The following is a 27,556-nucleotide window of genomic DNA, read 5'->3' on the forward strand; positions in this document are numbered from 1 at the left end:
TATGATGGCTTACATAGCATGCTACTTTATTTAAAATATGCCAGTTTCCATAGCATTGCTCCTAATCTTTTTATTAATGGGTTTCAGACACGAGATCCTTGCAGAGGAAATGGGATAAAAGGTTCAGTTTGGAACACAGCTCAGTTTGCTCCTTTCACAGGGCAAGACACAGGAAGAGCCAGAAGTATCTGCTCCCTGAGCCCCTGGTTACGTCCAAGAGTCACCTTTACCGTGTTACTGTTCTTACTGGAACGTTCTGTGCGTCCGCAACGAAGGACTGCGTGTGTGTGTGTGTGTGTGTGTGTGTGTGTGTGTGTGTGCACATTAATGCGGAAAGGCAGGGTGGTGTCGGGTCAGTTCCACCTCTGAGTCAGAGAGGCCCGGTTCTGACTCAGCCCCTCATCCTGGGAGCTGGAGGCCTAAACTTCTCCTTGGTACCCAGCTTTCCTCACGCATCAGGAGGTGATCCAGGAACCCCGAGGCGAGGTCGCGGACCACTCCCCGCTCTAGGAGTCCGGTTCCCTCCTCCCATTCTCCGTTCCCGCTGTTTGAAGCGTTTTTTGCAAAAACCCCTGCAAGAAAGAAGGTAAAGACATCATAATGAGAAAAAGATCTGTATGACTCTCTATAAAACTAAACTATGGGAAAATCCTAAATAAGGTGAGAAGCGTGTTCGAGCCTGGCTACAGCCCCGACCGTCTCTCCGCGGGAAGGTTGAAGCTCGGTAGACACAGATGGGGGCTTCTGCGCTCTTGGCCGTGCACCCAGGCAGCCTCCGAGCTCCCGTGAGAACCTGCCTCTGTCTCAGGTTGGGAACGTGCAGAACGTGTGGCCAGCCCCTGGGCGCCCGAGGGCAAGCTTGCTGCTCCCCAGCCCTGGGGGCTCCTCCCCGCCCGCCGCGGCCCCCAACGCCCCCCAGGGAAACGTTAGTGGCGCAAGCAGTGGCTTCGCTAACAGGAGGACATGGGTTTACTCCACCCAGTGTGAGTGTTTTGTGGGCTCTCGGTGGCCCAGCTCGGGGCTGGAGGCCAGGGGTGTGTGTGTGTGTGTCCCCAATGCCTCACCTTCCCTGCCCGCCCTGGTCATGACCTTGTCACCTGCGTCAGCAGGTTAGGCTCCGTGTTACTGACTGATCCGGTGCCTCTGCTAAGCCGGGAGACCTTTGACACATCAAAGCAGAGAGAGGACAGCTTCCAGAAACTTGGCCCCAGAAGCCCTCTTCTCGGTGACCCCAGCACGCTGCTGAGAGGTGGTCACACCATCAACCTTTGGAGGACGGCGGGGGCACTTAATTTGGGGGGGGTGTGCACCCCCAGCTTCTCTGTTTTCATACAGATAAGGTGGCCAGTGTCTTAGTTGAAGTTCTTTAAAGTGGGGCTGTTCAAACTTCAGTGTCCCTTCCCGTCACCTGGGGAGCTCAGCTCGCCTCGACGCCCATCAGGCAGGCCTGGGAGGCCCGGGTCTGCTCCAGCCCGTCCTCAGGCTGAGCTGGTCCTGCTGGTCTGGGGAACTCGTAATCCTTGGCCTTTTCGGTTGTCTTCGGCCGTGTGAACTTGAGCACTAGTTCGGAAAGCGGAAACGGTTGAATGAACGCTTTCGTCGGCGTGCCTGGCTGGCTCCGTCAGTCGAGCGTCTGACTCTTGGTTTCGGCTCAGGTCATGATCTCAGGGCCGCGGGTCGAGCCTCACCTCCGGACCCATGTTCAGCGGGGAGTCCGCTCGAGATCCTCTCTCTGCTTACCCCTGCCCCCTGCTCTCAAATAAATCTTTAAAGTAAATAAAAATAAAAATGTTCATCCAAAATATACATTATGCTGCCAGCTCTCAGCCTTGTCTTTTCCTGGATTTCTTTCCCCTGAGACGCTGGTAGCCGGGTGGAGAGGGATAGAAAGTCTCTAGCTGCAACTTACTTCCTGGGAAGGAGCCGGTGCGGAGAGCCCGTGGCCATATACTGTAGGTAACCAAGTGTCCGGGGCACCCCGGTCAGGCGGGACCCTGTGTTAGGTGTTTAGGGATGCGGGTACCTCTCAGCTCCCGCTCTCAGTGAGCCCCCATAGTGGAAGCATACTAAGAATCAAAAAGTCATCACAAGGTGTTAAATGTGGCCCGTTTGCCCAGTGCTGAAATGGATTACGAGGCAAAAGTGAAGCATTATTTGTGTGGATGAGAGGTAAGTTTCTAGAGCCGAGGCAAGGGGGTTGGCCCCACTCTTCCAGGCTGGGCTCCGAAGTCCTCCTGGGATGCTCTTGGGAGGAGAGGCTCTGGTCCTCTCCTGATGTCTTGCACGTCTTGCCCTATTTAATGGGCACCTGCAAACTGGAAACCCTTTGAAAGCGGGGCATGTGTTGGAACCCTCGGTGGCTTCCCCCCAATACTTGGCACAAGCAGGTGCTCAGGATGTCCGGCTGCACGTGGACTCTGTGTCCTGGAGCCGGGAGTGTGTTGCTTTCCAGCGGCGTCAGGTGGGCCCGACTAGGCCACAAAACAGGGAGAGAGTTCCCCTCCTCGCTCTCCCCAAGGTCTGCAGACCCACGGCTCAAGACCCAGCGATGTATTAGTGAATAAACAGCTCCAACTTCCACGCCGCCTGGGTGGCAGGGGCTTGGACTCCGGCCGACTTGGGGGGGCTGCTGGGTGTCCGCAGAGGTCAGCGACCGAGTTGCAACACCCATGTTTCGAAGAGGTACACTCTCTTCTTGACCGAGAGAAACAGGATGCTAACTGATTTTGAAAGCTCTCGCTGTTCCAGAACGTGTGTGTGTCAGCATTGATCGACTGTGTCGTCTCCGTCCTTACTGACGTCCGTGATTTCAAGTCTGGCCCGGCTTCGAGGAGAGGAGGGGGAACCAGCGGAAGACGCCGTTGAACTTGAAGCCGTCTGTTTGGGAGGGAAGGAGGTCAGAGTTTCTCAGACATCCGGGGGCTCCCTCATGGGTTTTGGTCCATTCACGTCCTTTAAGAAATACCTTAGTTGAGGATTTACGCCTTTTCCAGTAAATTTAGGCAAACTTTCTTCCCTGAAATACCACAGCAAAGCGTGTTATCTAAGTGACCCAAATATCCAGGCCCTTCCAGCGGGCACCCCTGTTTTCAGCTGGCAGGTCACCTGTGCCGGAAGCCTCAAGAAGCCAGCAGGTGTGGAGGACAAGAGGTCGCACCTGTGCTGGGATCCCCGCCAGCCGGGCGTGTCCCCGTGTCCTGGAGAGAGGGCTCTCCACCGGCCGCCCCTCTGCTGCTGCGCTCCCCGGTACCCCCGCCACCCTGAGCACTAGCGACCGAGGGCGTTTTTTCTGAAGGGTTACGGGAAGCCCGCCTGCCCGCGGCTGGGGCTCCGCGTGTCTTCCCGTGTCCCCCGCCGTGTCCTCCCACGGCTCCCTCCCCGCTGCCCTGATGGCCCCCTGCGCGGACCTACCCCGAGCCGCTGTCTCTGCCACGGCACTTCTCTCCTGGGCTCCCTCGTTGACTCGGGGGGCACATTTCTTGTCAGTATCTCCCTGTCCCCGCGCCCCGGTCGGAGTGTCTTTGAGGACGGGAATTCCATTTTACTCACGTGCGGGCGGCTCTGTGGGGACTGAGTCCAGGCCACGGTGCGAGCAAACCGCACGCCAGAGGTGGAATTGCTACCGCCTGTTCCTGATCACCGGACGGGCGGTCCCTGGGGAGGCGGCCTGGGATCGGTCTGGACGCTCGACACCCCCCTGGGGCCGCAGCTCCTTCTTGCGGAGCTGCTCCCGGCACCCCGGAAGGGAAGGGAGGCGGAGGCGTGGGGAACCATCCCGGGCTGGGGCGGGGGAAGCGTCTCTGAGCTCTCCCAGCCCGGCCTCCGGGGGCAAGGTGAGGGGCGGTTAGCAGACCTGGAAGAGAGCTGCAGCTGTTGGGGCCCCAGAGAGGGGCTGTGGCTTTCAGAGGAGGAACACAGCCGCCACCAGGGCTGACGGGGACACTAGAGGCTGCCGTCATCTCCCCGCCCCCTCCACTCTCCCACTGGGAGGGAACCTAACTGGAAGCCGGAGGGTAAGGAAGCCCGGACTCAGTCCATAAGGGCCAGCATCTTGGGGCGTGGGGCTGAGTGCAGGTAAGTGAAGCCTGGCAGCTCCCAGGAAAGCCCCCAGAGAGCGGCCGAACAGCAGGGGTCTGAGAACGGGGAAGTGTAGCAAGCCTGCTTGAAGGAAATAAGCGCAGGAAATCGCGTTTGTGTTCACGGTTACCACGTGGGACAAGAGTTGCAAAATGAAAAGCAGTAACAGTGTCCGATCTGAAAATAAGACCGAGGCTGGAGCTTACCAAGAGGAAGTTGTACTGTATCATCCGGTCCCTGCAGTTGTGTATCATCGGGCGGGGACCGTTGGCCTTCAGACCTACCAAAGGACAGTTTTTTAAAAGCAGCTCTCCGTGCAGCACAACACAGAGGTTTTACTCTACTACAGAAGGGCTTGGAGCAGAGACCTGTGCGCGACCCTTTGCTTTTCTTCGTTAATTAAGTTCGCAAGGGTTTGCCATGTGCTCCTTGGGCCCCACGCCACGGGGGAGATGCACACGGGACAAGCTGTCGCCGTGGCCTGCAGGGAGCTCACAACCTGTTCACACCGATGGCTGAGTTGGCTTCCACGACTAAGTGTGAAGAGCAGCAGGACGTGAGCCTGTGTGCGGTGGGGTGGGGCTGGGGGCAGGCCCTGGGAGCCGACCGAGACTGTAGCTGGAGGGTCCTGTGCAGGACTTGGGGTCAGTGGAGAGCAGAGGGCGTGGGGTCGGGCAGGAAGCCAGGACAGCAAACTGGCTGGGCTCAGGCTGCCTTGCACTTACTTGGACAAGGACTTGCGAGCAACGGGCCCGAGTGCTGGGTGAATCGGGGAGTAGGGAAGACAGGCCACCTCCATCATTACCGGTTCTTTGCCAGATCTGGAAATACCTTCTCCGGGCAACCACTGACTCCAGGCCGGGCAGGGGGCCCGTGACTCATTTTCTCTGCCCCACTGGTATGCACGGTGTCACTCCCCAAATTAGCAACATCTCTCATCAGATCGGCAATCTCTCAGCGGGTCCTAAAGCACGTGTCTGTGCACACAGTACGCATGTGTGTGTCTGCACGGTACATTTCTGCATGTGTACACATGCATGTTGCATGTGTACAATGCCCATGCATACATGTGTGTATCTGTCCACACATGTGGATGCAAACACGTGCACACAAGTATGACCACCTCACCCATATGTGTGCATGCATGTGTACGTACCTATGTGTGTGAGCACACAACACACATGTGACGGTATGTGTTCCTGGACTGAGGCTCCCTGGCTTAGGCAAGAATTGTGCCCGCCCGTAGAGTGACTTGCGGTGGGAGATCTCTGGGATCTCTCTGGCAGCCTGATGTTCCCACAATGCAGATGCCGATCTGCTCTGTCCTGGGGAGCCCAGCAGGCCGGCCCCCACGCACCCTGCTCCACTGCCGGCCACTGCCGGGTCCTCCCAGCCTCGCACACACCTTCGTTCCTACCCTGGCCACCGCTGCCCCCTGCCCGGCTCGTCTAGACTGCACCCGTGGCGCCTCTCGCGTTGGTGTGAGGCCCGGGGAGAAGGTCCCATCCTTGGCTTTACGCTCGGCCCCTGTATCCCTCTCACCTAAACCACACACCGACCCAGGGAAACAGGCAGATAGAGCTGAAGGCCCAGGGATTGGCCCAAACCACGTAGCAGGGCTTGAGTCCAGATTTTCCAGCTCTGCTTTGGGGCTCGCTCCATCACACTCGGCTGGTGTTGCTGGCCGTGATGCCGAGCAGAGCTCTGGGGGAGCTTGGTTGCCCTCCACGGTGTCGACCCCAGAAGTTTGGGGCGACCCGCAGGTGCACACAGGTTCTCGGATGACTCCTCGGGATCCACGAGCCGGGAGTGGGGGGGGCTCCCTCGGTTCCCGTAGTCAGTGCTCTGCTGCTTGGAGCCGCACCTGCCCTAGTCACGGATGTCATCATTTTACAGGCTTTGCGTCTTCCACAGCTGCTGTGTTTTTAGAGAGAAGCACTTTCCTCTTGTTTTTGAACCACTCCTGGCAGTGGCTGGATTTGGGTGGGAGGGCCCTACGTTTGGTTGGTGCTGTGTGTTCTGTCGGCACGGGGGGCCGGGGAGGGAGTGGGGAGCACCCTTGCCTCCTGTGGCTGCATTTGGGGGTGGTCTCCCAAGTCGGGAGATTTCCCAGGCACTGAGGAGGGTTTCAAGTATGGGGTGGGTAGGTCAAAAATGAGCGGTTTTCTGTGTGTTCCCGGAAGTAACATGGAGTGTGCAGCCGGGGGACAGTCTGAGCAGAGCAAGGGTCGGGTGAGACCCTCCCCAGTGGCTTCCCCATGGCCGTGCACTGGTGAAGGGAAGCTCTGTGCCTTGAAGAGCTGTCCCGCACACAGCCCCCTCGTGGGTGTCCATCTTCGATGGCTTTGGGGACAAACAGCACAGACCTCGCAGTTTAGGACAACAGAAACGTATCCCCTCGAAGGTCTGGTCTGGTGGGTGCAGAGGGAGGGTCTGTGCCATCTTTCCAGGGCTCCGGGCTCTCCTCGGCCAGCAGCAACCCCCTCACGTTCTGCCCCGTCAGGCCAGGTCCCCGTGTGTGCGTGTTCCCGGGATATTCTCCTCTCCCTGCGGAAAATAGGTTCTTTGCTTCCAAACTACAACAGTGAACGGGCCGGGGAGACACAGCTCCATTCCAAAAGGGAGACGGTGAGGAAGCAGAGTGGGCACAGGTCCTAAGCAAGTCTGAAACCACGGGGCACGTTCCAGGAGGCTTCAGCAGAGAAGGGCTGAGGCTCCACGCTCTGTCCCCTGCGCCTTCCGGGCTGACCTTGGAGCCCTCTGGGTTCGTAGCCTGTCTCCTGCCTATGGAGTCCCAGAAGTGAGGCATCCCGGTTCTGAGACCCCGCGTTTAGAGTGTCATCCAACAGATGGGGCCGTGACCAGCCCTCGCTGGCCTAGCAGGTGTGTTGGAATTGGGTCCGTCAGGCATCGGCACCGTCTGAGCCCAGTGATGCTGCTCCGAGCACGTGGGTCCCGCCAGACGGTGCCACGAGCCATCCCTTTGTCCCTCCTGCTGTCCGCTGTGTGAGCTCACACACTGCTCCTGGTGGGTCCAGAACCAAACGCCGGATCTGGGTCCAATGCACATGAGCAGATGCAAAGTCAAGCTTTGTCTGACCTGATATCCGGGAGCTTCATCTCTCCCGGGCCGGGAGCAGCGGAGAGCGCTCGGCACCAGCATGTTCTACGGGCAACACCCTGAGGTCCCTGGCCTGCGAGCGAGCTGTGTAGGCGCCTGCCCAGGACGGAGAGACGCTTGCTTGGTGAGAAGGAAGGCGGGAAAGCAAGGTCCCATCACAAGGACGTCTGATCCTTCACACCCAAACCTCCTGCTGGCTGGGGGGAGCTTGGTCATCCTTGGACAAAGATGACAGTCGCGTCTGGCAGAGAGGGCACTGTCCTTGCGGTTTATCTTCTGCAGACACACCTTCGAGATTTAGGACGGGGGTCGGAGGGGAGGGCGGAGGGACAACGGACAGACAGCCGTCCCGAGTGTGGAGTGCTGGCTGGGGGAAAAGCCAAGCTGCTGAACACAGAGCATGGTGGCCCTTCTGCCTCTGGTGACCATGTCTGGGGTGCGCCCAGGCCAGGGAGAAAGGGGGACTCTGGCCCCGGCACCCCAGCTTCGTCCCAGGCCGTTGGTCTGCCCCCTCAGTGCCCCGTGTCCTGTGTGCACCCAGCAGGAAGTGGGAGCGGACCCTCCGTGTTGCTGGTCCTACAAGACACGATGGTTCCTGAGCCAAAACAGAGTAAATGCCAACCCCCTGCGTTGGCATTTGTGCCATCCTCGAAGGTGGCCACCTCTGCCAGATTGACTCTTTTCTTTTGGTGGGGGGGGAGGGACAGAGAGGGAGAAAGAGCAGACCCCCCACTGAGCCCAGAGCCCAAAGCAGGGCTCCATCCCACCAGCCCGAGATCATGACCTGACCTGAAATCAGGAGCCGGACGCTTCACCGCGGTGTGCCCCAGGTCCCCCAGATTCACACTCTTAAGGAAGGAGTCATTCCACTGAAGGACTCAGACGCTCCCGTGACCTTGGTGGAGATAGTCGGCGGTCAGCGGCTTCCCGCCATGAGGCTTGCCCCGCTGTGCCCCGGAGTGCGGGGGCCGGAGCGGGAAGCACGGGGACGAGGATACGGGGACTGGGAATGGGTGTGGACACGGTCCCTGGGGGTCCCACTGACCCTGAACACAACTTAGTGCCATGTCCGTTAGATCTAAGAAGGGTCCGTGTGACCAGGAAGTCTTTACGGAAAACTCCCGAGCCCATGAGTATGTATTCAAACCTGGGGAGATGCTTTCGGCACAAGGAAACCAAGGTTCTGGGTGGACAGAGGCTGCAGGGCCTGTCTTCCCAGCCTGACGGGTGCTGGTTGAGCTCGCCCCCTTGAATGAGATTAACGGCCCAGGAGCAGAGGCCACACATCCCGAGAAAGGGAGTTACTGTTCCCATAAGACACAGGCCCCCATGTTTCACCTCGGGACTGACCTCTCCAGCACCTGCTGGGCCCTGGGCCCCTGGGCCATAGGACATCTGTCTCTCCCTGTCCCCGTCTGTCCCCCGCCTCTGCCCCAGGTGTGATGCCCTCTATTAGCATCGACACAGGGAGGGAAAACCAACCGCGACCGAGAAGATTGGGCCTTGGGATAGTTTCCTTTTAGAACTTGTGTGTAGACCGTCTCTCTCTCTCTCGATGTGTGCGTGTGTATGTGAACACGCACAACCATGCACGCGGAAGTTCTAGCAGAGTGTTAACGTGACTGCGCGCAGCATTTCTCGGACGTGAATTTCAAGCACACCTGAACAAAAACTTTATGTAACAGGTGTTTCAATTCTTCACAACACAATTGCATTACTTTTTTGATCAGAAAAAAAATAATTATGGCATAAATAAAAGCTTAAGACAAACTATTCCTACAGTCGAGGGGAGCGTTTCTTGGCCCGAACTGTCTCCCTTCCTCCGACTGCTGTGTCTGCAGGGCCCTCCTTACGCTGTGACTCACAGGAGCCCCAGGAACCCATGGCTTTTTTTTTTTTTTTAAAGATTTTATTTATTTGACAAAGAGAGACAGAGATAGAGGGAACACAAGCAGGGGGAGAGGGAGAGGGAGAAGCAGGCTTCCTGCTGAGCAGGGAGCCCAATCTGGGACTCAACCCAGGACCCTGAGATCATGGCCCGAGCTGAAGACAGACACTTAACGACTGAGCCCCCCAGGAGCCCAGGAAACCGTGTCTTTTAGAACAGTTTCCGTGTGTGATGGGTATCGAGAGGATGTGGGTCTCGAGCACTGAGGAGCAGATGACATTGCTGAATTACACTCGTGGGACACTGCATTAACTGTACAGAGTAGGACTAAAAATAAGCATGAACAAGATTTTTAGCAGTGAGGGCCAAGGTCTGGATTAAGGCTCCACGTCTCTAAACGATCCTATGGGAAAGCGCAGTGGTTGCCCCCCAGGAGGGCAGCTCCCAGGGAGGCTGGGGGGCGGGGCACAGACCAGGCGGTGGGATGACGTCTGTGCAGGGGTGCGCCCCGGGCCAGCGGGGACAGGCGGGTGGAAGGTGCGAGGACCCGCCAGGGGACAGGCAGGAACGCACCTGATGGCCACGGTCCTTGGGCAGCAAAGGGGCACAACACAGGACACGATCCCCGCCGCCCGCAAGCAGGTGGCCCGCCCCTCGGCCACCAGCCGGGCCCTGGAGCGGGACCCCAGAGCCCCGCAGGCTGTCTGTGTGGGCAGTTGCTGGGGACGTGTGGGAAAGGTGGCCGGGGCTTGGCGTGGACAGCACAGCTGGCATTTTCTGGGACTGTGCCGTCGCTGGACACCCCGGCTCATCCTCGCAGCCTCCTGGCCCCTGCCGGATCAGCTCTCCGCGCTCGGCCTCTTGGCCTGTGCTCCCGGCTGGTTTCTCGTGCACAGTTCCATTCCTCCCTCGAACTTGGCTGAGTCTCCAGGTGACCTTTTGCACAATTTCTGATATTATGCCTCCTCTCAACTTACGCTTGTGTCGGTGCTCAGACTGGCTTAGGCCTGCTTCTTGGCCATGTCAGGAACGCCTTCCAGTCCCGTCAGGGTGTTAGGGGTTAGGCGGGCTGTGCTCTGTGTCACTCCACTGCCGCTCCCTGGGGGTGTGGGTTCTGGCCTCTGTCGTGCCCGCCAACAAAAACATGGACACGGGATACCAGATATTTCGGATTCTGTTCGGATGAATCCCAGGGTCCTGTTTTTTTACTCAAGGACTTTTCCTAATGCCTTGACCTTGCCAGGCATTTCTAATTATTTTGGTTAATCATTTTCTTATATTTTTATGACTCCAAAAGCATGGGAGTCCCTTGACGTGACTCAACCTGGTCTGTAGGGCCCCCTGCTGTGATGACTGTTGATGATAATTGAAGGCAAATATTTTCTAAATTCTCCAGGTTTCCTATTCACACTGAAAATCCTGACCTTGAGGAAGTTTGGGACTTTTCTGTCTCATAGGTCAAAACTGAGCAATTAAATTCTTGACGGTTGCAGGGCCTTGCGTCTTTATTGTTTTCTTTAATTATTTTATGTTTTATTTGGGGGGGGGGCATGGTACCAGAAGACATAGGGGAGGATTTTTCTGTGGCTCAGGGACAGCCTGGAACAGTGGTGTAGGTCATCAGTCAGACAGCGTCCAACACCAGGAATGACCTGTGACCATGCACAGGTCTTGGATGTGTTGGGAAACCTTTCCAAAGGCCATAGCCACATGCGACTTCCTAGGTCGCCGACAGTGGGGGAAAGAAGCACTGGGCTCCTTCAGCTGGGTCCCTGGATCATTCCATTTCCATTGGGATCCAGTGCCCATGGCCATCTCTGTGACTCATAGGGTCCGTGGTGGACCTCTGGCCACTTTTCACCAAACCACAGGGGGTAAACCAGCAAAACAGGATATGAAGGAGACTCACCATCCATCTCCCCCCGAGACGGTGAGCCTCAGGCATGACAGAAACCAGAAATGTTGTTCTCTGCCCACAATGTTGTACATGCAGGAACTCACCCAGGAGCACCGTGAGATGGGCGGTGTGTCCCCGTGGTCTCTGTGGTCCCCTGTGGTCCCCATGGTCCCTCGTGGTCTCCGTGGTCTCTGTGGTCCCCTGTGGTCTCCGTGGTTCCCCGTGGTCCCTGTTCTTGCTGCTCTTGGCTCGGCCCCTGTGGAGAGCTCTGTTTTGCTCATCATCTCCGGACTGGGGGCTCCGGTCCTGCCGATGCCACGTCGTGGTCAGCTCAGGCTGCCCTCCCAGAACACCACAGATGGGGCTGCTTACAGGACAGACATTTGTTCCTCCCAGTTCTGGAGGCGGGAGGCCCGAGATTAGGGTGCCACTCATCGGGGGTTCTGGTGAGGGCTCTCTCCTGGCTTGCAGACAGCCGCCTTCTCGCTGTGTCCTCGTGTGGAAGAGAGAGGGAGAGGGGGCGAGAGGCAGAGTGGGAGGGCTCCCTGGTGGCTCTTGTCGTAAGGACACTGATGCCATCCTGGGAGCCCCGCCTTCACGACCCACCTAAACCCCGCGGCCTCCCGACGGCCCTGCCTCCTGATTGCATCCCACTGGGGTTAGGGCGTCAGCAAACAAGTTTGGCTGGGGGACACGAACGTTCAGTCCAGAACAACAAATCGGATGGACTAGAGCTGTGGGTCCAATATCGCCGCCAAGAGCCCCCACGGCTCTGGGGCCCTTGAGATGGGGCCCGCCCGGTCCAGACGTGCTGAAGAGCCCAGAGCGCGCCGAACCTCAGAAACTTGGCCTGGAAAAATAATGGGAACTATCTGTAAGTAACCCAAATACTTGATTTCTTAGTATATGTTGAGACGATGCTGTTTTGGAGTATACAGGGTTAAATAACACAGAACATTGCAGTTGACTTCACTTATTTCTTAAAAATCCTTGTGACACATTTCTGTGAGAGGACGGAAGCTCATACGTGTGGCTGCAGACGTGTTTCTATGGGACGGAGCTGGGAGAAGGAAGAGGCAGGGGAGGGGGGAGACGGGGCTGGGATGGGGCTGGGGCGGGCCGTGGGCGTCCCTGTGGCCGGGGCACCGAGCCCATGGCCAAATCGTGAGGGCAAAGAGAAGCCGCTGTCAGTGAGAAGTAAACGTAGCCTCTGACGGGTATAAAGAAAACACGAGAATTTTGTCTATGTTATGTTTTGCTTCTGGCCTTTGGGTGTTCGAAGGTAGCTTTAGGCAGAGACACGGCCGCCCGTTCCCTGCCCACCCCCCCGGTTTCTCAGGGCGCGTGGGGCTCTCCGGCAGCATCGCGGACTCCAGATCGCAGGCGCGGGGGGCATGGAGCTGCGCCAGATGGCGCAGACAGCGCGACAGTGAGACACGGCGTCGTGGGGAGACACACGGGGACGAACGTGCGGTCCTTCTGGGGAGGACTTCCCTCCCGAGTCGTCCGCGGAAGCGCCTGCACATCAGATCCCAGAGACGAAGGAAAAGCGCTCCGAGTGGGACGCGACCGCTGTGGTGCGCAGCACTGACGCTGCAGAGGGTCGGACCCCCGTGCCCGGTGTCTGACCCTGGCGGGGGCCGAGGCACATGAGAGATGCGGAAATCACACCCTGCTGTGGAGCAAGGGGTGGGGACGGGACTGGGGACCGCACTTGCCCCATCGCCGTCCGGGGGGTCTGGGCGCGCGGTTCCAGCACGCCTCACCCCGCCGAGCGTCTTCTCCTCCTCCTCCTCCGAGCTCTCCCCTGAGGAGGAGGCTGACAAAAGCAAAGGTGCATAAGCAGAGGTCCTTCAACACAGAGCCCGGTTTCCGGTCACTAAATAAGGCGAAGATAAAGACCATTTGTGGTACCATGTCTTGTGGGTTCCCGCGCCCGTAAGTGGCAATAGTTTTCAACATCTGCCTTGAGCTGTGGAGCAGAGGAATGCGACTGTCCTCGGGGGGTGAACCAGAGACCCCTGGGGCTTGAGGATCTGCTGAGCCCCAGGCCATGCGAGCTCCAGCCCTGGCTTGGGTTGCGCTCCCATGAATCCCAAGGGGAAGGTGTTGCTCCCCTCGTGTTCAGATGAGGAGCCCAGAGCTGAAGAGGTCCAGGAGCTTCCTGAGGCCCCACGTCTACTTGGCAGGGAGGTCAGGGATCCCTGCCTCTGCCTCTCCTCGCTGCCTGCGGCCCTACTGTGCTGTCTCGCTGCCGCCGTGGTGCGGCAATACGACTGCGTATACAGAGTATGAGGGATCGATAAGCCAGGGTCACGGGCTGTGCCCAGAGGCTGAGCGAGGCCCACGCTGGGTTAGAGGAAGCCACGGGCTCCAACTCTAGGCAGGTCTCCCAGCAGGACCGGGGGGTGACACAGAACAGTGGGGCAGGGGGCACCGGTGCAGGCAGGGGGCACCAGTGTGGCCAGCATCTCTGGCAAACGCAGCGGGTGCCGGGGGAACGAAGCAGGCTGTGAAGACCCCACGTCCAAAGGGGTGCGTGTTTGGTAAGTCACGGGGGCCTCTCCAAGGTTTTGAGTGATGCCAAATCATGCGCAGAGCCGTCCATCAGATGTTCAGGTGAGGAGGCAGCACGCGGGTCGTGCAAAGCCCCGCCCCTTGTGTCACAGACGAAGGCCAGAGGTGAACCGCATCTCTCAAGGTCGCGACCGGGAAAGGGCTGTGGGACCTGGGCCGCCTGCCTTCCTGTGCTGGAGCGTCCTTCCGGCCCCGCGGGGAACGGCGGCCACCACCGCACGCGACTGTCCGGATCTGCCTTCATTAAAAGGGAAGGAAAGGGACGGTCCGGTCCGCAAGGGTCCTGAATCACCGACCACCGTTCGGGTGCGCAGGCCCTGTGCGCTGGCCCCTGGTGGGACACTGCAGATCTAGAACATTCCCTTCACTGCAGGAGGTTCTGCCGCACAGGCTGCTGCCCGCTCTGGCCGCTCCACCTCCCAGGCTCTCGGACCGCCATCTGCACCCGGGACCTACGGAGGAGTTTCTCCCAAGCTCCCAGGATGACGCCCGACATCAGGCCGGTGTCCACGGAGGGTCTGGCCAATGCGTCTGAGGCCCTTTAGGGTCATTTCGGTCAGGTTCCCTTTCCCCTCCCTGCAGCCACTCCAGCCCTTGGCAACAGCCCTGCTCCCCAGTTCCGGCCCAAACTTGCTGAGGCTTGCCGCTGGAGGAAGACGTGGATCGGGCTGATGGTGGCACCACTTCGGCCTGGAATGTTCTGCCCTATGGCCTGAGCCTGGCACAGGAAGCAGGGCAAGGTGGGGAAGGAGCCCAGGGAGTCAGCCTCGTCCCGTGGCGACCTGCCAGAGTCAAGAATAGCCTGCAGCTCATCTTTCCACGGAAGCGTCCTGGATGATTGTCTCTGTGTTCCTCAACCAGTTCTCCCAATCGTGGTGACATCTCAAGCGTTGCGAGCATTGTTCTGGGGGAACCGCAGCGTCTCCCGCTCACTTAGCTGTGTCGACTCATGGATTTGTCTTATTCTTTGGGCTCAGCGGGTGGCATTTCTGTTCAGTGATTTTATTCGTAGCTGCCTGTGTTTATCGACCATGACATATTAATCATGCAAATTAGGATATTATTAATGAAGGAAAAATTAATTCTGCCACTGCTTCTGGGTTTGCTGTGACAGCTTTGTTAATGCCCGTTCCTCGCTGATACTGCCGGCGACTTCTGGCACCTGCTGCAAATTGACACATGACCTTCAGGGTCAAGGCTGGCGACCGGAGCACAGAGGCAGCTTTCCTCTTCAGGGCCGGTGTAGAGAGCAGGCATTTATCTGAGAGTGCGCCCTTTTCAGACCATATTGCAAAGCCCCCTTTTCTTCCCGCTGTGGGCGTTTCTCCGTCTTCCGGTGTCTCCCAGCGAAGCCCGCTGAAGGCAAATCCCAGCCCGGCAGGTGCGTGGCCTTGTGTGATTCCTGAGTCTCAGCCTTCCTGTTTTCCCAATGCTGTTTGCAGGGCCAGCCCCGTGAATCATTCTTCCGCAGCAAGTGTCCCTTCTCGTGACTCTGCTCACGAAGCAGGAGGCGGGTTCTGCAAGGCTGGGAGATGTGGGCGTCTGTCCTCGGGACACTGGACACCTGCGGGTAGTTTCAGAGCATGCCCAGGGCCCCCCTGTCTCGGTCCTGCCCTCTTGTAGTCTTCGTTTGCACACAGCGGCCCCTGTGCTCAGAGAGACCGGCTTGTTCTTATCTGCTTCCATTGTGCAATGCTCCCCACTCTGGTGAGCCAAGTGTGGAAACAGAATGTTTTTGGAAACATGGTGGTTACCCAGTACACAGCGGGAACACCCCCTCTGGAAGGTTGTGCCATTCTGGAAAGCCTGCTAAGTCACACCACCTTTTGTCGTGAGACTTGGCTGACCCTGACAGGAGGAACTGTCGGCTCTGCTCTCCCTGCCGTGGGAGTCGGCAGTGGGGGCAGGGGGCGTCGGGCTGCTGGGGCGCCTTCTTGCAACTGTTGGCTGTGAACTTGAAAGCTTTACCTTGGCGCTGCCACAAGGCCATGGGAGGGCAGAGAATGAGACAGGTGCGGAGCCGGCCGAGACCCCGGCCTCCCGCTCTCTGTCCTCTCCCATACTTTCCACGACTTCTGCTGTCCTTCCCCCAAGGAGTCGGAGCCTCGGTCCTCCGCTGGTGACATCCACCTGGGTCCATACCCTCCCTCCTCTCCTGTGAGCATCCCACCTGCTCCTCCCAGACCTCTCTGTCCAGGGCTCTTGCCCTCCCGACACCCGGTGCAGCAGTGGGAGAGCTTCTCCCCAGCCTCTTAGACCCTATTGCGTGCGAGACCCCAGACCCCAGGCCTCGGAGGCTGGGCACGGGCACCATCCGTCTGCCAGGGGCACCTGAACAAACTGCCACAGGCAGAGCCGCTCGAATGCCGTAACTGACGGTCTTCTGGTTGTGGAAGCCGGACGCTGGCGAGCAGGTGCGGCCGGCCTTGCTCCCAGCTCCCGGCGCTCCTGGTGTAGACGGTGTTCTCCCTGTCTGCGCAGGGCTTCCTCCGTGGGGACCCTTCCTCTCCACTCGACATTCTTTTCAGAAGCAACTAGTCCCTTGGCTTTAGGAAGCCCCCTACTCTGGTACGACCTCATGGTGACTAAAGACATCTTCAAGGGTCCCATTTCCAAATCAGGTCACACTCTGAGGTTCTGGGAGTTTGGACTTTGACATACACATTTGGAAGGCGGGGCAGAGGGATAGAGTCTAACCCTTAAACAGGAGCAGAGACCCTACCCGGAGAAAGACACTGGTACCAGGATCCCCACCGCTTCTCTCCGTGACCGCTCACAGCCCAGCCCAGCAGGTAGCCTGGAACAAACCCCTGTTCCTCTGCTCAGAACGTCATCGTCATTGGGGTCTGCACCTTCGATGGGTTCGTGGAAATGCAACTCTAAGAAAGGTAGGGGACACTTGTCTTCAGGGACAATAGGAATACAGTCTAGGATGGCAGGACCTCTCTCCCCACCGCGTCTACGCCTCCCCCTGTGCTCGGCCTGGCTCAGACTGCCTTCTCTAGGCGGTGGCAGGAAAGGAGGTCACGGCCGCCCCAGCCCCTCCCACCTCCCTACTTTGCCACAAGGGAGGAGTCCAGACTGGCTTTGGCATGATGAGTTTTCACGCGGGGGAAAGGCTCCAGGGCTGGGGAAGGGCTCCCTTGGGTCCTGCTGGTGTCAGGCCAACTCCAGGCCAGGGACTCACTCCCAGCGGGTGAGGGGCAGCTGCTGGGGGTTGGGACAGACGTCCAGCTCTGGACAAGCAGCTCTCACCTGAGGTGGACTGGGGCGCCGTGAGCTGTCTTGAGCCAAAAAGTTGGACTATTTCCCGAAGAAGAGGCGTGTCCTTCAGGACAGGGCCAAGAACGCTTCTGCGACTCCCGGACTGTTAGATCCACTCCCCAACGACGCTGTGAGCGTCCTGAGCGAAAGGGGCCATTCCCGGGTTTCACTGTATTTTCCTTCACGCCTTGCGAGGTGCGGAGCCCATGGAACTCCCAGAGCTGTTTACCCAGTGCGCTTTGGGGTTCTTCCGGGATGTGGCCTTCGGCAGCTCTGGCCTTGGAGGGAAAAGGTGTGTCTGGGAATCCCCGCTTGGCCACTCCTGGCTGTGAGAATTTGGGCCAGCTGCACCCCCTTTGAGCCCTGGGGAGTCCAACTTGAAGTTTCTGCAGGGTTTCCGGGCAGGTGAAAATGATACAGTTCTTGCTCTGGGCTGGAATCTGTCCCTCTAAAAGTGAACATGCGGACGTCCTACTGAACTGAGGACCTCAGAACGCGACGGTGTCGGGACAGCCCTTCCGGACGTGGGGAAGGTAAAAGGAGGTCAGGAACATGGTCCTTGTCCGGTCTGACTAGTGCCCTTCTAAGAAGAGGACGTCGGGACACGGAGACGCAGGGGCCAGCTGTCCACATGCCGGTGAGAGCAGCCCGGGGAGAAGCCAGTCTGGAATCCCTGACCCACCATGAGTGGAAAAGAAGGGACTCAGCCCTACACATGGGGTCAGTCCCCTAAATGTCATCGCTGGTGAAAGAGAGGAGGGAGGCTAGGATGGACTCGGAGCTGTTGACCCCAGTGTCCACCCGAGTCATCGCTGGGCCGCAGGGACTGTCCCCCCCATTGACCCCAGTGTCCACCCGAGTCATCGCTGGGCCGCAGGGACTGTCCCCACCAGCCTCTCCTAGGGTCTGATGTGCGACAGCCCAGAACACACCATTTGGAAGAGGCACTTTGCAGATGCGGAGACAGGCCAGAGGGCAGAAACGGCGTTGGATGCGCAGGGACAGAAGCCAGGCCTTCCTGCTCACCCCCCGCCTGGGCTTGTCCCTCTGGCTGGGAAGCCCGGAGCCCAGAGGACACGGGATGTGCTTGGCCTTGGTTGGGAGGAAGTGTTCCAGTCAGCGGGGGCACGTCTGCCCAGGGGAGGCTGGTCCCAGTCTGGCTGGGATGGACGCAGGATCCCAGGAGGAAGCGCGTCATTTTCCATCTTGAGTTGAGGTTGAGGAGGGAGAGAGGCAGAGAGAGCCCAGGACTCGGAAGCCAGCGGGAGGGACAGGGCTGCGAGGACCCTTCTGTTTCCGCACCGTCTCTGGGGAAATTAAGTCCCTGGCGGGTCTGTGCTGGACTTTGCAGAGCCCCGAGGTCGCTGAAATCTCTCGCCTGCCCTTCATTATAGCTGCTGGTTCAAGTGGACTCCGCACAGGGTGACGCGTCCCGCGTGAGAGCAGCTCGCGGACCTTCACAGCGGCGGCGAGCTTGTCCCTGCCAAGTATCCACAAAGAGGACACAGACCCTTCCGGCCCGAGAACCACATAGGGTCCTCATGCCGTGTGGACGGCAGCGGCAGAGAGAGCCGGGCTGGCGCGGGGACGGGAGCCCGTGCGGCGCGAGCGGGAGCCGGCGGCCGTGGCGGGGCGGCTTGTTCCCTTTTCCTGCCATTGTCCTTGTTCTGCCCAGAAAAAGACGGGTTCTTGGGGATCGGGCTCTGAGGATGAGGAAGGCAAGGGCTTTCCCGTCCTGGGGGCGTGCGTGGACGGGAGGCCCCGCGGGAAGCCGAGTGACACCCGGCCTTGCCGGTCCCGCCCAGGCTGCCCGTGGGGGGTCCCTGGACTCCTGCAGGGGGTGGGGGAGGCGCGCAGGGATGTGGCCCGTCTTCTGGAACAGGGGAGACACCTGGCTGTGGTTCCTTTCAGAATGTGGCTGCCACCCGTCGAGGTGTGCCGGTGGTGAGAAGTGGACTGAAGGGAGAAGGTAGATCATTGGTTAGGAAAGAGGTTATTCCACAGGGTCACGGAAATCGCTAGAATGAGTCCCCGGCTTCACTCCGGACCGCCTGTTGCAGGCTTCTGTGGGCCTCTCACTCAGTCTGGGGGGTGGGGTGTACGCCCCGTTTCCCATCCATGGAGGAGGCTCTGAGGCCCAGAGTGGGTGAGAGACGGGGCCAGCATCCCCTGACAGAGCCGGGACCAGCAGTGCGAGCTCCAAGCCCAGAGTTGGGCTTCGGCTGTCGCCCCAGCTCGGGGCGCGGGGTGTCCGCAAGGAGCTCCCCAGATCGCGCGCCGGAGCTCCGGGGTGTGCGTGTCTGCGTGTCTGTGCGCCATCATCGCAAGTCCTTCAGGAGGCCACGTCGGAACAGGGGTCTTTGAATAAGAAGGCAACAAAGCCACCATTTTCTACGGTCACTTAGCAGGGACCTCAGCCCCGACTGCCTCGGTCTCTCTGGCTTTGCTCCGCGGGCCTCACTGGACCAGGGAGGGTCCCCCCACCTCTCCGCGTGGGCCGCTTCCCAACCCCTGGAACGCCTCGTCTTTCCTGTGGCCTTTCTGACTCGAGCCGGCGCCTGGACCCTTTGCCCCAGCACCCGGCTCTGCGCCCTCGCCAGCCGGCCCACTGTCCCCACCGCGCTCCTTCCCTGCGCAGGGTCTGCTCACCCCGGCCCCATTGTGTCACCCCCACCCGGCCTGGACTCCAGCTTCCCGTCCCTGGGCCAGGCGTCGCACCCCAAGTGCGGTGCTGGAGATCTCCTCAAATCCACACCCCCTCTAGGCTTTCACACCCGCGTCACTGGCGCCCCTCTCCGCCCGGTGGCTCCCCTGCAGACCGGCCTTGTGGCGCCTTTCTCTCAGACTGCCCGTCAAACCGGCCAGCAAGGCCAGCTTTCTTCCACATTCCCCCGGCCGCCGGCAGCTCCTCCTTGACCCTCCGTTTTACACAAAGCAGGCAGGGGGGGCCTTGGAAGCACAGACCGGATGCCATGCTGGCCTGCCCTGAGCCCCTGCCCTGTGCCCTCCCGACGCCCCACCGTGGCCTCCTCCCCGCCTCCTCCCCAGGACGCCCTTTCCTGCTTCTGGAAGTGCTCCCCACTCCGAGGGGCTCCCCCAACCTGCCCCCCGACCACCCCCGGTTTTCTGTCCCTCTCCCCGGCGCTGGCTGACAGGAGAGAGAAGGCAAACTTCTTCTTCTTCTTTTTGTTTTTTATTTCTTTTCAGCGTAACAGTTCTTTGTTTTTGCACCACACCCAGTGCTCCATGCAATACGTGCCCTCCCCAATACCCACCAGCTGGTTCCCCAACCTCCCACCCCCCGCCCCTTCAAACCCCTCAGATTGTTTTTCAGAGTCCATAGTCTCTCATGATTCACCTCCCCTTCCAATTTACCCCAACTCCCTTCTCCTCTCCATCTCCCCTTGTCCTCCATGATATTTGTTATGCTCCACAAATAAGTGAAACCATATGATAATTGACTCTCTCTGTTTGACTTATTTCACTCAGCATAATCTCTTCCAGTCCCGTCCATGTTGCTACAAAAGTTGGGTATTCATCCTTTCTGATGGAGGCATCATACTCCATAGTGTATATGGACCACATCTTCCTTATTCATTCGTCCATTGAAGGGCATCTTGGTTCTTTCCACAGTTTGGTGACCGTGGCCATTGCTGCTATGAACATTGGGGTACAGAGGACCCTTCTTTTCACCACATCTGTATCTTTGGGGTAAATACCCAGTAGTGCAATTGCAGGGTCATAGGGAAGTTCTATTTTTAATTTCTTAAGGAATCTCCACACTGTTCTCCAAAGAGGCTGCACCAACTTGCATTCCCACCAACAGTGGAAGAGGGTTCCCCTTTCTCCACATCTCTCCAACACACGTTCTTTCCTATCTTGCTAATTTGGGCCATTCTAACTGGTGTAAGGTGATATCTCAATGTGGTTTTGATTTGAATCTCCCTGATGGCTAGTGATGATGAACACTTTTTCATGTGTCTGATAGTCATTTGTATGTCTTCACTGGAGATGTGTCTGTTCATGTCTTCTGCCCATTTTTTGACGTGATTATCTGTTTTGTGTGTGTTGAGTTTGAGAAGTTCTTTATAGATTCTGGATATCAGCTTTTTGTCTGTACTGTCATTTGCAAATATCTTCTCCCATTCCGTGGGTTGCCTCTTTGTTTTTTTGACTGTTTCCTTTGCTGTGCAGAAGCTTTTGATCTTGATGAAGTCCCAAAAGTTCATTTTCACTTTTGTTTCCTTTGCCTTTGGAGACATATCTTGAAAGAAGTTGCTGTGGCTGATATCGAAGAGATTACTGCCTATGTTCTCCGCCAGGATTCTGATGGATTCCTGCCTCATGTTGAGGTCTTTTATCCATTTCGAGTTTATATTTGTGTACGGTGTAAGAGAATGGTCGAGTTTCATTCTTCTACATATAGCAGTCCAGTTTTCCCAGCACCATTTATTGAAGAGACTGTCTTTTTTCCACTGTATATTTTTTCCTGTTTTATTGAAGATTAATTGACCATAGAGTTGAGGGTTCATATCTGGGCTCTCTACTCTGTTCCACTGGTCTATGTGTCTGTTTTTATGCCAGTACCATGCTGTCAAGGTGATCACAGCTTTGTAGTAAAGCTTGAAATCAGGTAACGTGATGCCCCCAGTTTTGTTTTTCTTTTTCAACATTTCCTTAGCAATTCAGGGTCTCTTCTAATTCCATACAAATTGTAGGATTATTTGCTCCAGCTCTTTGAAAATACTGGTGGAATTTTTATCAGAATGGCATTAAAAGTATAGATTGCTCTAGGCAGTATAGACATTTGAACAATGTTTATTATTCTGATCCATGAGCATGGAATGGTCTTCCATCTTTTTGTGTCTTCAATTTCTTTCATGAGTGTTCTGTAGTTCCTCAAGTACAGATCCTTTACCTCTTTGGTTAGGTTTATTCCCAGGTATCTCATGGTTCTTGGTGCTATAGTAAATGGAATCGATTCTCTAATTTCCCTTTCTGTATTTTCATTGTTAGTGTATAAGAAAGCCACTGATTTCTGCACATTGACTTTGTATCCTGCCACATTACTGAATTGCTGTATGAGTTTTAGTAGTTTGGGGGTGGAGTCTTTTGGGTTTTCCATATAAAGTATCCTGTCATCTGAGAAGAGGGTTGGTTAGAATTAACTTGCCCGCAGGAGACGAGCTCGGACTCCTGGCAGCACGGTTCTCTCTCAGCGTCAAGAAGCCTGCAAGCATCACGTCCACGGAGAAATGGCACCTCTCGGCTCATGGAGCTCAGTTCCTTCGTAGCCCACTGCTCACCAGGCATGGCCCAAGGTCACTTCACGCCCAACGTCACAAGGGTTCCTAGAGCGTCAGTTCTGAGGTTCCTGTGCCAGCTACGAGGCGGCCGTGCCTTGAACAACGTCTCCTGGCAGGTGCACAGGAATTCTGCCTTCATCACCTTGACCCGAACTTGGACAGAGCCACGATTTGCCGTGAGACAGGCTAGGAGGTGGTCTTGACACCAGGTGGGCCACACCAGGCCTCTCTTTACGGAGGAAGACAGGCAGAATGGATAGTAGACGTCGCTGCCGGCAGGAGAGCCTTGAAGAGCACCCGCTTCCGGAGACAAAGGACGCCTGACGGTCGTGACCGCATCCAGGGGCGGAGCTGGACCCTTTGGAGAGTGAGGCCGACGGAGGAGCTCACATCCCGGTGACAATCCTGTGTGTGGGTGAGTGGACGGCGCACTGATGTCTGGTCTCTGCGTCTTAATCCCCAGCCCGCGGTCAGCCCTCCTGCTGTTTACGACGGGCGTGAGTCAGACGCGGGGGCTCCGCTGACGCAGCTCCAGGATGGGTCCAGCAGCGAGGTGTGCCACAGGGTGACCTGATGTCTCTGCTCGGCCGTGTCGGTCTCCTGCATCGGCGGCTGCCGGCTTACTCCTTAATCATGTGCCTTCGCTCCCCAAATCGTCCTGGGGTGCACGGTGGCTGCTGCATCTGAGGTGCCTGGGAGTCTCTGAAAACACACATTTCTGGGCTGCATCTTAGACAGAATTTCCGCGCTGGGTCCGGGATGTTGCATTTTATTTATTTACTTATTTTAGGATTTTATCTGTTTATCTGAGACAGAGGGCGCACAGCAGGGGGAGGGGCAGAAGGAGAGAGAGGGTTTTAGGCAGGCTCCACTCTCTCCACTCTGAGAGCAGAACCCAACGCGGGGCTGGATGCCCCGACCGCGAGACCGTGACCTGAGCCGAGGCCAAGAGTGGCCGCTTCACAGGCTGAGCCACGCAGGTGCCCCGGGATGTTGCCTTTGAAGCAGAGCGGCATTACGTTTGAGAAGCGGTGCTCCGGGGCCGCGTCTGGGGCGGGGGACAGACATCACTAGAGATCACACGAGTATTTTACGACGAGAAGTGAACTCCGGCGGTTCAGGGAGAGAACTGCTGTTTTCCTGCCACTTCTAGTGTGTTCTCCGAACAGTGGCGTTGCCGGGAAGGTCGAGGTTGGAGTCCAGGAGCAGAGGCCCTCGGAGCTGAAGACGCCCTGTGTGGAGCCGTCGTGGATGGGACAGCCGGGCTGGGAACTGCGCAGGGACTCGCCGGGGTCCGGCCATCCCCGCCGAGGACGCAGCCCCCGCGATCACCGCGATGGTGTGTTCCCCCGTGTGAGGTTTTCTTTCATGGGCCTCCAGGTGGGTGTGTCCGGGCGCCGCTGTTTGGTTTCAGGTGCGTCTCTCTGATGAGTAAGAGGCTGAGCACCTGGCGCAGGTCGGGGCCTTTTACTGCAGGGAAATAACAGGCCCGAAGGTCAGGGCGCTGGGGAACCAGTCCGCCGACACCGGCCTTTCCCGGCCTCGTGACTGGGTGCGACAGGCCCTCTAATTATCCAGGCCCGCCCCGCCCAGACTCTATGCGGAAGCCCATCCGGGGTGCACCGGCCCACATCTCGGGGCCTAGGCAGGGCTGCTGTTCTGTGAACTTGGCTTGACACCCGCCTGCTCGCCTGCCCCGGCGGCGCCCCTGGTCAGCTCTGCCGTTCCGCGGTCATGGGAAGAGCATGGCCATGGTTGGCTGTTCGGTCACCGCATGTGAACAGCCGTGACAGTCCCGCGCCCATCTGAACGGCAGAGGCCAAGGAACTTGGATCTCTGCGGTGCAGTGTTGAAAGCTGCCTGAAGAACGCTTTTCTTGTTTGCTGTTTGGTAAAATGTCAGGAAAGCGTTTGGCTGACGGGCTGAGAAACTGCGGTAGGGAACAGCGCGTCTGACAGCAGCCACGTCCTCGGGCCCAGACCCTCCCGGACACGCCGCCGGGTCACCCGTCTGGGATGCTCCTTACAGGTCCACGTCGTGACGCGGGACTCGACTCAGAATCTGTGGTCACTCGGGCGCCCGTCCAGCAGCCGCTGACTTAACCACTCTCTGAGACGGCAGATTTGCCAGGCGACTACCTGAATCATCTGGCAGATAATGTGTTTTCCAGTTCTTGAAAGGTGGTTAGTGTTGGAAGTGAGATGTTAATTGTGAAAGGGAGGAAGCCGAGAGCCTCGGGCAGCCGACCGCCTCTCAAGCACCTGGGGCCCTTGACGCACCTGTCAGGTGTGGGGGGAGGGGGACTCCCTTCAAACACTTCTCAGGACTGAATGGCACAAAGGTGCGGCCAACTCCGCCCCCAGCATGAATTGTTTGTCCGCTGGGGGGAGGGGTGCATGGAAGGACATTCCTAATTTCTGCCATCGGCAGGATTCCTGGTGTTTATCCTGCTGAGTTGATGTAAAACCGTCAGGAAAGGAATAGTCAGCCGGGGTAGGAATAAAGAGGAAACACCCGAATGTTCTGTGGGAAGGCAGAGGAAACCCGCCGCGGGCGGCCCCCACCCTTCACAGACACGTCCCTCTGTTCAGTCGCCTGCCCAAGGCCGGCCAGCTGCGGGGGGAAGTGGGGGGCAGGGGGTTCTCCCACGCGCCTCGTGCCCTCACACAACGCAAATGGGTGTCCTGCAGGTCAGAACCCCCGGGCGGGCCTCACCCAGCCGCAGTCAAGCCGTTGGCGGGCCGGTTCCTCCAGGGGGACTAGGGGGGCTCTGTTCCCTGGTTTTCCTCCCACGCCCACTCCCCCAGGCTCGCCCAGGCCCCTCCCCACCCGCCACTGTCAGCTGGTCTTCCTCTGGCTCTTTCGTGTTTCAGGACGCTTGTCCCTGCTCGAGGTCCCCTGACTGGCAACCTTCGCCCATCTACGTCACTGATTCCCCTTTAACACGGAACCTAAGATAGTGACAGGTTCTGGGGATCAGGATGTGGTGACTGGGGAGGCTGTTACTGTGCCGATCCCGGGAGCAGCCTTGTGGGAGGCGGCTTGGGTTTCTGCTAAGACAGGAGCATCCCGTGGCCTTGTGGAGGCCGCCCCAGGCCTGTGGGTCTCCCTGGCCAAGCGTCGAATTCCTGGCTCTGGAAATGTCCCCAGCGAGTCCCCTATTGTTCAGCCTCTGGGAATCCCATGCTTTGCGGGGGACAAAGCCAGTTTATCGTCTGAGCCTGTGACCCCAGTGTCAGTGACGGAGACCCAAGGCCAGGTTGCTCCTCCCGGAGACCGACTCCAGGAGCAGAAACGCACGGGGGCGCCCCGGGACATCCTCCAGCGCGTCCGGGGGTGTGTGTGCTCGGGCACTAGCATCTGAGCCCGGGGGTGCATGCTTCTCATCCCAGCCCGTGCAACACGGGAGCCGTGTGGGTCCAGCTCCTTCAAAAGGGGGCTCTGGACACGTGGTCACGTCCTCTCCTCCTGCCACAACGTGGACCTGGTGTGACGATGGCGTCTCCCTGTCCCTGGCCTCAGGCTAAAGCTCATAAAGAACCAGTTTGGGAACAAAGCTGTGGGGTAAACAGTGAGGCCTCCGGGTGGTGTTCACACCAAGGGTTTGGGGGTGCGTTAGCTGTCCTCGGCGCCCTGAGGGAGCTGCCCACGCTCAAGGCGTCCTCCTCTGGCCCAGCACCCTTACGGAGTCCCCATGTGTTCTTCTGCTTTGAGACATGATGTTTTCTAACCTTTCCACCGAAGGGAAAGTGGCCTGGGCATTCCCATGTCAAGAAAAACCTGTCTTCAATATGCACGCCGTCGTGTGACTGTGCCAGACTCAACCCGAGCTCCTCCCTCTTGTGGGGTCTTTGGGTAGAACTACATATTGTCCTCGAGCAAGGCTCTTTGGTGGCCAACACGGGGACGTGACGGTCCGGAGGAGGCTGTCCTGAGTTACCCAACGTGCAGTACCTTTCATGCTGTGCATGAGCCGGTCTGGTCTGACGCTGCTCACGATGTAGGTCAGGGGAGCGTTGCCGGGATAACTGGAATTTCACTGCTTTTATGAAGATCAATGACGCTGACCTTGACAAAGGATCCCTCCCTGAGTGAGTGATAAGACAGCGTGTGGCGGCTGGCCAGACACGCGGGCTGGTGGCTGGACGACATTCCCGGGTCCAGTCACCGTGAGACTTACTCAGGGGAGGAGGACAAGGGACGGGGTGTCGGGACACCTGACTCCTGGGGAGGAGGCTGTGGGGACGGAGAGCTGCGGTCGGAGGGTTTGACCTGGGGGGGGCGCACTTCCGGGAGAGGTCGGAGGGACAGGCTCTTCCTGATTTCTTGTCAGGACAGGATCAGAGCCTGGGGGGGGCAGCTGTCCACTGGGGGGCCCCGTCTCCCTGCTCTCCAGCGGTAGGACCAGCGCTTTAACGGTTGAAATGGAGACATAGCTGACACATAGCCCCGTATCAGTTTTAGACGTACCACATAATGAAGGGATCACGTATCTTTTGGAAAGTGATCACCGCAACGAGTTAATGTCGGTCCCCGAGCTAGTCCCAGTCCCCGTGCTAGTCCTAGCCCCCCGTCAGGTGTACAGTGTTGTTAACTGGAGGCCCCGTGCTGTACGGGCGTCCCCAGGACTTGTCTTCTAACTGGGAGTTTCATCTTCGAACTTTCTGAGGCCTCCACCCATCCCTCCTCAGTGTCCCTCTGTGCTCGGTGGCCGGCTGGGAGCAGCACCAGACCCCCGGACCAGCCCGGCGGGGTGGCGGACGGCTCCGGAGCGTGGCCCGGGGCTCTGTGATTAGGTTCCTGTAGCTGGAGGTGTGTGAACCCCCATACTTGCTCTTCAGGACATACCCCACATCCCCCCGCGGAGTGCCCAGGCTTCCCACCACACAGGGGTGCCCCAGGGACCCCCGCCCTGGCTCCACATCACCGGTCACTTTCCTCAGCTCTAATTGAGGGTTTAATCGAAGTCCTTTGGTTGAAAAGAACCTACACTCTCCCTGGGTGGTGCGAGCAGATAGTTGGGCTTGAGGAAAGGAATTCCCTAGGAACCGAGGGCGTGAAGCCTCGTCTCCGTCTCTCTGCGTCTCTTGCTTTGTCTCCTATTTCTGTGTCTCTGTCTCTGCTCTCCTCTGTGTCTCTGACTCCCTCCGAGCCCTGCAGACCTGCTCCCCCTGCTTGGCTATGACCGGCTACGTGGTGGCTGTCTAGCACGGGGTCCTCAAGCTGGAGCCACCCACCCCCTCCCACAATCTTCCAGGCAGTGCCCAGCATGCCAGGCCAGGAGGCACAGCCTGCTGCGGAAAGCAGTGGTCAATTCTGAAACCCCTTTATCAACCCGCCCCAGATAACATTACTCTGATTCGTTTTGTAGCCGATAAGTATTGGCGGCTCCTTCTGTTTCAGAAACTCCACCCCCCCCCCCAAAA

General features: G+C 58.2%; 2 long non-coding RNA genes across 2 annotated transcripts; one reads left to right on the top strand and one right to left on the bottom strand.

Moving 5' to 3' along the window:
- LOC116569549 lies at positions 1-3,982 on the bottom strand. The gene is made up of 2 exons (XR_004277067.1): positions 3,412-3,982; positions 1-572 (listed from the first exon to the last, which is right to left on the bottom strand). It is a non-coding gene; the product is annotated as an uncharacterized LOC116569549 (long non-coding RNA).
- Positions 3,174-27,556, top strand: LOC116569551. The gene is made up of 3 exons (XR_004277070.1): positions 3,174-3,184; positions 8,108-8,113; positions 25,226-27,556. It is a non-coding gene; the product is annotated as an uncharacterized LOC116569551 (long non-coding RNA).

The sequence above is a fragment of the Mustela erminea genome, chromosome 11 (genome assembly GCF_009829155.1).
Source record: "Mustela erminea isolate mMusErm1 chromosome 11, mMusErm1.Pri, whole genome shotgun sequence".
Taxonomy (NCBI): Eukaryota; Metazoa; Chordata; class Mammalia; order Carnivora; family Mustelidae; genus Mustela; species Mustela erminea.